The 10945-nt window shown below is 45.3% G+C and overlaps 2 non-coding genes across 2 annotated transcripts; both read left to right on the forward strand.

The window, feature by feature from the left end:
• Window positions 1-1571: 1571 nt before the first annotated feature.
• On the forward strand, window positions 1572-1644 carry trnav-cac (transfer RNA valine (anticodon CAC)). The gene has a single exon. It is a non-coding gene; the product is annotated as a tRNA-Val (tRNA).
• A 4127-nt stretch (window positions 1645-5771) lies between these two features.
• trnav-cac (transfer RNA valine (anticodon CAC)) lies at window positions 5772-5844 on the forward strand. Its single transcript has one exon. It is a non-coding gene; the product is annotated as a tRNA-Val (tRNA).
• The last annotated feature ends 5101 nt before the right edge of the window (window positions 5845-10945 follow it).

The raw sequence follows: 10945 nt of genomic DNA on the forward strand, positions 1-10945 counted from the left end.
CTGTAGTGTAGTGGTTAGCACATTCCCCTAACATGGGAAAGGTCCCCGAGGCCATACCGGGTAGAAACATCAAGTGCTTCTCATGTTGTGTGAGGAATGTTTGCACAAAGTACTTTTGTTCCCCCATCTCGTATGTTCGAGGATTATGAGGTTTAGTCTCTCATGAGCCACTAAAATAAATTGCACATTAAGTCACAAGCACTGAATTTTCGACAGGCAATGAGAAGAAAAGGACCTTCTTATTTTGGACATTCGGAGCTAGTTCATCCACAACAGAATTTCATGCATTTACAAATGCAGATAAACATACTTATTCACCATCTCAAACATGTCTAAATGAACGACAAATGCAACTTATGCGGATGCTTCATTCTGAAACAAAAACAGAACATACTGGACAATCTCAGCAGGACTGACAGCCTCTGTGGAGCGAGATGGCAGCGGTCGTTCCGGGCCTGGGTGACTCTTTGACAAAGCTGGAGAACTGGAAATGGGGTCAGATTCAGACTAATGTGGATGGGGCGGGGTTGGCGTGCCCGATTGGGCCTCGATAGAGTGGTCAGCAATAGGTGGAAAATGACGAAAATGTCTCGGACAGAAAGAAAAAGGGAATGTAAATGAGGCTAATCAAGGCTAACAAAGGTGCTGATAGTGGCGCCTCAAGAGATCAGAATGTGTTAATAGCAGAACAAAGTAAGCAGTGTGTCAGCGAACAATTGGCCACAGGGATCAGATTGCTCAAGTAGGATGGTATGGGCTGGGGGGAGGGGGGCAATGCTGAGGGTAAAACATACCAATGGAAGGAATGAAAATAACTTGATGGAAATAAACAGATGGTGGAGGGAGAAGAGAGATTACACAGTCTGCTGTTGTTGAACTGAATAAAATGAAACATACAGAGAGCTGCCTGAATCTACTGGAATAAGTCAATAGAGGTAAGTGAATGTCCACACATAGACAAGCTTTTAGACAATGTCGCGATTGTCTCGCGAACCTATTGGTTCCCTGCTGTGTGAGCTCAGCTTCTCAAAGCAAACCCAATGTGAATGAATCCCGCCGAATGAGCCGCATAGAAATGAAGAAAACATATCGCCTGACCAACAGAAAACGTTATCAAAGGGCTCGTCCGGGATTTGAACCCGGGACCTCCCGCAAGTTTCGCAATCGAGACACCCAAAGCGCGAATCATACTCCTAGACCAACGAGCCGCGGAACTGGCACAGAAGCACGCTGTTATAGCCATCGAAAGTTGATCCAACATCTGCGGAAGATACTGGAACAACTCAGCGAGTCAGGCGGGATTTGTCGACAGGACAACAAAGCTCGTCTTTCACCATCACCTTTCATTAAAACCGGGACGGGTTAGAAATGTCGGACGTTTTAACCAAGTCAAATCCCGGTGGGAGCAAACAGAACAACAGGAAAGCGCTCTGACAGGGTGCAAGTCAGGAGAGATTAAATGAGAAAAGGCAGTCGTCTTGTAATAAGTGGCCTAGCCTCTCAGCCTCACCATGCGAATCTGCAGCAGCACAGTGAGGTTGCACATTGTACACGTCCGTGGATTGCCAGCTGTTTCTGTAGTGTAGTGGTTATCACATTCGCCTCACACGCGAAAGGTCCCCGGTTCGAAACCGGGCAGAAACATCTCGGGCTACCAGGTTGTTCGGTTGCTGACTTTTGCCGCAATCTCATAACTGGTCTTCATCACCGAAAAATAGCAAACTGCATGCACCCGTATGGTTGTGGTTATTTTCGAAAGCCCTGCCTTCTCAATTTAACTTCCACTTCAAGCAAAACATAACTTATCTTCAGGTCTGTAAATTTCGATTCCTGATTGTTTTCTAAGTTGAGACATCGGTTTTAAAGAAACGGCTGTCTTCTTGTCATAAGTGACATGGCCTCTCAGACGAACCATGAGACGCTGCAGCAACACAGTGAGGTTGAACATTGCATAAGTCCATTGATTACTGCACCGCCAGCGGTTTCTGTAGTGTAGTGGTTAGCACATTCCCCTAACATGCGAAAGGTCCCCGGGGCCATACCGGGTAGAAACATCAAGTGCTTCTCATGTTGTGTGAGGAATGTTTGCACAAAGTACTTTTGTTCCCCCATCTCGTATGTTCGAGGATTATGAGGTTTAGTCTCTCATGAGCCACTAAAATAAATTCCACATTAAGTCACAAGCACTGAATTATCGACAGGCAAAGAGAAGGAAAGGACCTTCCTATTTTGGATATTCGGAGCTAGTTCATCCACAACAGAATTTCATGCATTTACAAATGCAGATAAACATACTTATTCACCATCTCAAACATGTCTAAATAAACGACAAAAGTAACTTACTGCGGATGCTTCATTCTGAAACAAAAACAGAACATACTGGACAATCTCAGCAGGACTGACAGCCTCTGTGGAGCGAGATGGCAGCGGTCGTTCCGGGCCTGGGTGACTCTTTGTCAAAGCTGGAGAACTGGAAATGGGGTCAGATTCAGACTAATGTGGATGGGGCGGGGTTGGCGTGCCCTATTGGGCCTCGATAGAGTGGTCAGCAATAGGTGGAAAATGACGAAAATGTCTCGGACAGAAAGAAAAAGGGAATGTAAATGAGGCTAATCAAGGCTAACAAAGGTGCTGATAGTGGCGCCTCAAGAGATCAGAATGTGTTAATAGCAGAACAAAGTAAGCAGTGTGTCACCGAACAATTGGCGACAGGGTTGCTCAAGTAGGATGGTATGGGCTGGGGGGAGGGGGGCAATGCTGAGGGTAAAACATACCAATGAAAGGAATGAAAATAACTTGATGGAAATAAACAGATGGTGGAGGTAGAAGAGAGATTACACAGTCTGATGTTGTTGAACTGAATAAAATGAAACATACAGAGAGCTGCTTGAATCAACTGGAATTAGTCAATAGAGGTAAGTGAATGTCATACCCCTAGACTAACGAGCCCCGGGAACGTAACAGAAGCACGCTGTTATTGCCATCGAAAGTCGATCTAACATCTGCGGAAAATACTGGAACAACTCAGCGAGTCAGGCGGAATTTGTCGACAGGACAACAAAGCTCGTCTTTCACCATCACCTTTCATTTAAACCGGGGCGGGTTAGAAATGTCGGACGTTTTAACCAAGTCAAATCCTGGTGGGAGCAAACAGAACAACAGGAAAGCGGTCTGACAGGGTGCAAGTCAGGAGAGATTAAATGAGAAAAGGCCTAGGGTTCCCTGGCCACAGAGTGAGGTGAGCATCGAATGAGAGGATAATTACACCACAGTATGAGGCCATTCTAGCCGCTGTGTCTGTGCCAGCTCTCAACAACTACCGCCCGGATACAAAGAAGAAGTGGAAACAAGATTCAAACCCAAATCTGCGATGGAAGTACACACAGAATGGGAGCAGCATTTGCAGTGTGAGACTGTTGCACACACTATGAGTGTGCAAGCTGTATTGAGCCCAGTGGAAAGATGCGCTGCTGTTCCTCGAGTGTTTGTTGAGCTTCTTTGGAACATTTCAGGAGGCCGATGTCCGGGAGGTCAGCGTTAAGATGCAGCTCTCCAGTCAGTTCAATTCTCCACTTTGGCTCTGTGGATTAGATGGGTCACGGCCCTGTGAAGTTAACGCAGATCATGTTAAGTTCGATCTAATTTCTATATCTTGTGGTTTTATATGTTGAAACATCTGTTTTTGAAAGAAACAGCAGTCGTCTTGTAATAAGTGGCCTGGCCTCTCAGCCTCACCATGCGAATCTGCAGCAACACAGAGAGGTTGCACATTGTACACGTCCGTTGATTGCCAGCTGTTTCTGTAGTGTAGTGTAGTGAACTTTTCGCCTAATACGCGAAAAGTTCGAAACCGAGCAGAAACTTCTCGTACTTCCAGTTTAGTCTGTTGCTGACTATTGCCGCAATCTCGTAACTGGTCTTCATCAACGAGGAATAGCAAAATGCATGCACCCGTATGGTTGTGGTTATTTTCGAAAGCCCTGCCTTCTCAATTTAACTTCCACTTCAAGCATAACTTATCTTCAGGTCTGTAAAGTTCGATTCCTGATTGTTTTATAAGTTGAGACATCGGTTTTAAAGAAACGGCTGTCTTCTTGTAATAAGTGACATGGCCTCTCAGACGAACCATGAGAATCTGCAGCAACACAGTGAGGTTGAACACTGCACAAGTCCATTGATTACTGCACCGCCAGCGGTTTCTGTAGTGTAGTGGTTAGCACATTCCCCTAACATGCGAAAGGTCCCCGAGGCCATACCGGGTAGAAACATCAAGTGCTTCTCATGTTGTGTGAGGAATGTTTGCACAAAGTACTTTTGTTCCCCCATCTCGTATGTTCGAGGATTATGAGGTTTAGTCTCTCATGAGCCACTAAAATAAATTCCACATTAAGTCACAAGCACTGAATTTTCGACAGGCAATGAGAAGAAAAGGACCTTCTTATTTTGGATATTCGGAGCTAGTTCATCCACAACAGAATTTCATGCATTTACAAATGCAGATAAACATACTTATTCAGCATCTCAAACATGTCTAAATGAACGACAAATGCAACTTACTGCGGATGCTTCATTCTGAAACAAAAACAGAACATACTGGACAATCTCAGCAGGACTGACAGCCTCTGTGGAGCGAGATGGCAGCGGTCGTTCCGGGCCTGGGTGACTCTTTGTCAAAGCTGGAGAACTGGAAATGGGGTCAGATTCAGACTAATGTGGATGGGGCGGGGTTGGCGTGCCCGATTGGGCCTCGATAGAGTGGTCAGCAATAGGTGGAAAATGACGAAAATGTCTCGGACAGAAAGAAAAAGGGAATGTAAATGAGGCTAATCAAGGCTAACAAAGGTGCTGATAGTGGCGCCTCAAGAGATCAAAATGTGTTAATAGCAGAACAAAGTAAGCAGTGTGTCAGCGAACAATTGGCCACAGGGATCAGATTGCTCAAGTAGGATGGTATGGGCTGGGGGGAGGGGGGCAATGCTGAGGGTAAAACATACCAATGGAAGGAATGAAAATAACTTGATGGAAATAAACAGATGGTGGAGGGAGAAGAGAGATTACACAGTCTGATGTTGTTGAACTGAATAAAATGAAACATACAGAGAGCTGCCTGAATCTACTGGAATAAGTCAATAGAGGTAAGTGAATGTCCACACATAGACAAGCTTTTAGACAATGTCGCGATTGTCTCGCGAACCTATTGGTTCCCTGCTGTATGAGCTCAGCTTCTCAAAGCAAACCCAATGTGAATGAATCCCGCCGAATGAGCCGCATAGAAATGAAGTAAACATATCGCCTGACCAACAGAAAACGTTATCAAAGGGCTCGCCCGGGATTTGAACCCGGGACCTCCCGCAAGTTTCGCAATCGAGACACCCAAAGCGAGAATCATACTCCTAGACCAACGAGCCGCGAAATTGGCACAGAAGCACGCTGTTATAGCCATCGAAAGTTGATCCAACATCTGCGGAAGATACTGGAACAACTCAGCGAGTCAGGCGGGATTTGTCGACAGGACAACAAAGCTCGTCTTTCACCATCACCTTTCATTAAAACCGGGACGGGTTAGAAATGTCGGACGTTTTAACCAAGTCAAATCCCGGTGGGAGCAAACAGAACAACAGGAAAGCGCTCTGACAGGGTGCAAGTCAGGAGAGATTAAATGAGAAAAGGCAGTCGTCTTGTAATAAGTGGCCTAGCCTCTCAGCCTCACCATGCGAATCTGCAGCAGCACAGTGAGGTTGCACATTGTACACGTCCGTGGATTGCCAGCTGTTTATGTAGTGTAGTGGTTATCACATTCGCCTCACACGCGAAAGGTCCCCGGTTCGAAACCGGGCAGAAACATCTCGTACTACCAGGTTAGTCTGTTGCTGACTACAGCCGCAATCTCATAACTGGTCTTCATCACCGAGGAATAGCAAAATGCATGCACCCGTATGGTTGTGGTTATTTTCGAAAGCCCTGCCTTCTCAATTTAACTTCCACTTCAAGCAAAACATAACTTATCTTCAGGTCTGTAAATTTCGATTCCTGATTGTTTTCTAAGTTGAGACATCGGTTTTAAAGAAACGGCTGTCTTCTTGTCATAAGTGACATGGCCTCTCAGACGAACCATGAGAAGCTGCAGCAACACAGTGAGGTTGAACATTGCATAAGTCCATTGATTACTGCACCGCCAGCGGTTTCTGTAGTGTAGTGGTTAGCACATTCCCCTAACATGCGAAAGGTCCCCGGGGCCATACCGGGTAGAAACATCAAGTGCTTCTCATGTTGTGTGAGGAATGTTTGCACAAAGTACTTTTGTTCCCCCATCTCGTATGTTCGAGGATTATGAGGTTTAGTCTCTCATGAGCCACTAAAATAAATTCCACATTAAGTCACAAGCACTGAATTTTCGACAGGCAATGAGAAGAAAAGGACCTTCCTATTTTGGATATTCGGAGCTAGTTCATCCACAACAGAATTTCATGCATTTACAAATGCAGATAAACATACTTATTCACCATCTCAAACATGTCTAAATAAACGACAAATGCAACTTACTGCGGATGCTTCATTCTGAAACAAAAACAGAACATACTGGACAATCTCAGCAGGACTGACAGCCTCTGTGGAGCGAGATGGCAGCGGTCGTTCCGGGCCTGGGTGACTCTTTGACAAAGCTGGAGAACTGGAAATGGGGTCAGATTCAGACTAATGTGGATGGGGCGGGGTTGGCGTGCCCTATTGGGCCTCGATAGAGTGGTCAGCAATAGGTAGAAAATGACGAAAATGTCACGGACAGAAAGAAAAAGGGAATGTAAATGAGGCTAATCAAGGCTAACAAAGGTGCTGATAGTGGCGCCTCAAGAGATCAGAATGTGTTAATAGCAGAACAAAGTAAGCAGTGTGTCAGCGAACAATTGGCGACAGGGTTGCTCAAGTAGGATGGTATGGGCTGGGGGGAGGGGGGCAATGCTGAGGGTAAAACATACCAATGGAAGGAATGAAAATAACTTGATGGAAATAAACAGATGGTGGAGGTCGAAGAGAGATTACACAGTCTGATGTTGTTGAACTGAATAAAATGAAACATACAGAGAGCTGCCTGAATCAACTGGAATTAGTCAATAGAGGTAAGTGAATGTCATACCCCTAGACCAACGAGCCCCGGGAACGTAACAGAAGCACGCTGTTATTGCCATCGAAAGTCGATCTAACATCTGCGGAAAATACTGGAACAACTCAGCGAGTCAGGCGGGATTTGTCGACAGGACAACAAAGCTCGTCTTTCACCATCACCTTTCATTAAAACCGGGGAAGGTTAGAAATGTCGGACGTTTTAACCAAGCCAAATCCTGGTGGGAGCAAACAGAACAACAGGAAAGCGCTCTGACAGGATGCAAGTCAGGAGAGATTAAATGAGAAAAGGCCTAGGGTTCCCTGGCCACAGAGTGAGGTGAGCATCGAATGAGAGAATAATTACACCACAGTATGAGGCCATTCTAGCCGCTGTGTCTGTGCCAGCTCTCAACAACTACCGCCCGGATACAAAGAAGAAGTGGAAACAAGATTCAAACCCAAATCTGCGATGGAAGTACACACAGAATGGGGGCAGCATTTACAGTGTGAGACTGTTGCACACACTATGAGTGTGCAAGCTGTATTGAGCCCAGTGGAAAGATGCGCTGCTGTTCCTCGAGTGTTTGTTGAGCTTCTTTGGAACATTTCAGGAGGCCGAGGTCCGGGAGGTCAGCGTTAAGATGCAGCTCTCCAGTCAGTTCAATTCTCCACTTTGGCTCTGTGGATTAGATGGGTCACGTCCCTGTGAAGTTAACGCAGATCATGTTAAGTTCGATCTAATTTCTACATCTTGTGGTTTTATATGTTGAAACATCTGCTTTGAAAGAAACAGCAGTCGTCTTGTAATAAGTGGCCTGGCCTCTCAGCCTCACCATGCGAATCTGCAGCAACACAGTGAGGTTGCACATTGTACACGTCCGTTGATTTCCATCTGTTTCTATAGTGTAGTGGTTATCACATTCGCCTAACACGCGAAAAGTTCGAAACCGAGCAGAAAGTTCTCTTACTTCCAGTTTAGTCTGTTGCTGACTATTGCCGCAATCTCGTAACTGGTCTTCATCAACGAGGAATAGCAAAATGCATGCACCCGTATGGTTGTGGTTATTTTCGAAAGCCCTGCCTTCTCAATTTAACTTCCACTTCAAGCATAACTTATCTTCAGGTCTGTAAAGTTCGATTCCTGATTGTTTTATAAGTTGAGACATCGGTTTTAAAGAAACGGCTGTCTTCTTGTCATAAGTGACATGGCCTCTCAGACGAACCATGAGAATCTGCAGCAACACAGTGAGGTTGAACATTGCACAAGTCCATTGATTACTGCACCGCCAGCGGTTTCTGTAGTGTAGTGGTTAGCACATTCCCCTAACATGGGAAAGGTCCCCGAGGCCATACCGGGTAGAAACATCAAGTGCTTCTCATGTTGTGTGAGGAATGTTTGCACAAAGTACTTTTGTTCCCCCATCTCGTATGTTCGAGGATTATGAGGTTTAGTCTCTCATGAGCCACTAAAATAAATTCCACATTAAGTCACAAGCACTGAATTATCGACAGGCAATGAGAAGAAAAGGACCTTCTTATTTTGGACATTCGGAGCTAGTTCATCCACAACAGAATTTCATGCATTTACAAATGCAGATAAACATACTTATTCACCATCTCAAACATGTCTAAATAAACGACAAATGCAACTTACTGCGGATGCTTCATTCTGAAACAAAAACAGAACATACTGGACAATCTCAGCAGGACTGACAGCCTCTGTGGAGCGAGATGGCAGCGGTCGTTCCGGGCCTGGGTGACTCTTTGTCAAAGCTGGAGAACTGGAAATGGGGTCAGATTCAGACTAATGTGGATGGGGCGGGGTTGGCGTGCCCTATTGGGCCTCGATAGAGTGGTCAGCAATAGGTGGAAAATGACGAAAATGTCTCGGACAGAAAGAAAAAGGGAATGTAAATGAGGCTAATCAAGGGTAACAAAGGTGCTGATAGTGGCGCCTCAAGAGATCAGAATGTGTTAATAGCAGAACAAAGTAAGCAGTGTGTCAGCGAACAATTGGCGACAGGGTTGCTCAAGTAGGATGGTATGGGCTGGGGGGCAATGCTGAGGGTAAAACATACCAATGAAAGGAATGAAAATAACTTGATGGAAATAAACAGATGGTGGAGGTAGAAGAGAGATTACACAGTCTGATGTTGTTGAACTGAATAAAATGAAACATACAGAGAGCTGCCTGAATCAACTGGAATTCGTCAATAGAGGTAAGTGAATGTCATACCCCTAGACCAACGAGCCCCGGGAACGTAACAGAAGCACGCTGTTATTGCCATCGAAAGTCGATCTAACATCTGCGGAAAATACTGGAACAACTCAGCGAGTCAGGCGGGATTTGTCGACAGGACAACAAAGCTCGTCTTTCACCATCACCTTTCATTTAAACCGGGGCGGGTTAGAAATGTCGGACGTTTTAACCAAGTCAAATCCTGGTGGGAGCAAACAGAACAACAGGAAAGCGCTCTGACAGGGTGCAAGTCAGGAGAGATTAAATGAGAAAAGGCCTAGGGTTCCCTGGCCACAGAGTGAGGTGAGCATCGAATGAGAGAATAATTACACCACAGTATGAGGCCATTCCAGCCGCTGTGTCTGTGCCAGCTCTCAACAACTACCGCCCGGATACAAAGAAGAAGTGGAAACAAGATTCAAACCCAAATCTGCGATGGAAGTACACACAGAGTGGGGCAGCATTTACAGTGTCAGACTGTTGCACACACTATGAGTGTGCAAGCTGTATTGAGCCCAGTGGAAAGATGCGCTGCTGTTCCTCGAGTGTTTGTTGGGCTTCTTTGGAACATTTCAGGAGGCCGAGGTCCGGGAGGTCAGCGTTAAGATGCAGCTCTCCAGTCAGTTCAATTCTCCACTTTGGCTCTGTGGATTAGATGGGTCACGTCCCTGTGAAGTTAACGCAGATCATGTTAAGTTCGATCTAATTTCTACATCTTGTGGTTTTATATGTTGAAACATCTGTTTTTGAAAGAAACAGCAGTCGTCTTGTAATAAGTGGCCTGGCCTCTCAGCCTCACCATGCGAATCTGCAGCAACACAGAGAGGTTGCACATTGTACACGTCCGTTGATTGCCAGCTGTTTCTGTAGTGTAGTGGTTATCACATTCGCCTAACACGCGAAAAGTTCGAAACCGAGCAGAAACTTCTCGTACTTCCAGTTTAGTCTGTTGCTGACTATTGCCGCAATCTCGTAACTGGTCTTCATCAACGAGGAATAGCAAAATGCATGCACCCGTATGGTTGTGGTTATTTTCGAAAGCCCTGCCTTCTCAATTTAACTTCCACTTCAAGCATAACCTATCTTCAGGTCTGTAAAGTTCGATTCCTGATTGTTTTATAAGTTGAGACATCGGTTTTAAAGAAGCGGCTGTCTTCTTGTAATAAGTGACATGGCCTCTCAGACGAACCATGAGAATCTGCAGCAACACAGTGAGGTTGAACACTGCACAAGTCCATTGATTACTGCACCGCCAGCGGTTTCTGTAGTGTAGTGGTTAGCACATTCCCCTAACATGCGAAAGGTCCCCGAGGCCATACCGGGTAGAAACATCAAGTGCTTCTCATGTTGTGTGAGGAATGTTTGCACAAAGTACTTTTGTTCCCCCATCTCGTATGTTCGAGGATTATGAGGTTTAGTCTCTCATGAGCCACTAAAATAAATTCCACATTAAGTCACAAGCACTGAATTTTCGACAGGCAATGAGAAGAAAAGGACCTTCTTATTTTGGATATTCGGAGCTAGTTCATCCACAACAGAATTTCATGCATTTACAAATGCAGATAAACATACTTATTCACCATCTCAAACATGTCTAAATGAACG

The sequence above is a fragment of the Scyliorhinus torazame genome, chromosome 5 (assembly GCF_047496885.1).
Source record: "Scyliorhinus torazame isolate Kashiwa2021f chromosome 5, sScyTor2.1, whole genome shotgun sequence".
Classification (NCBI taxonomy): Eukaryota; Metazoa; Chordata; class Chondrichthyes; order Carcharhiniformes; family Scyliorhinidae; genus Scyliorhinus; species Scyliorhinus torazame.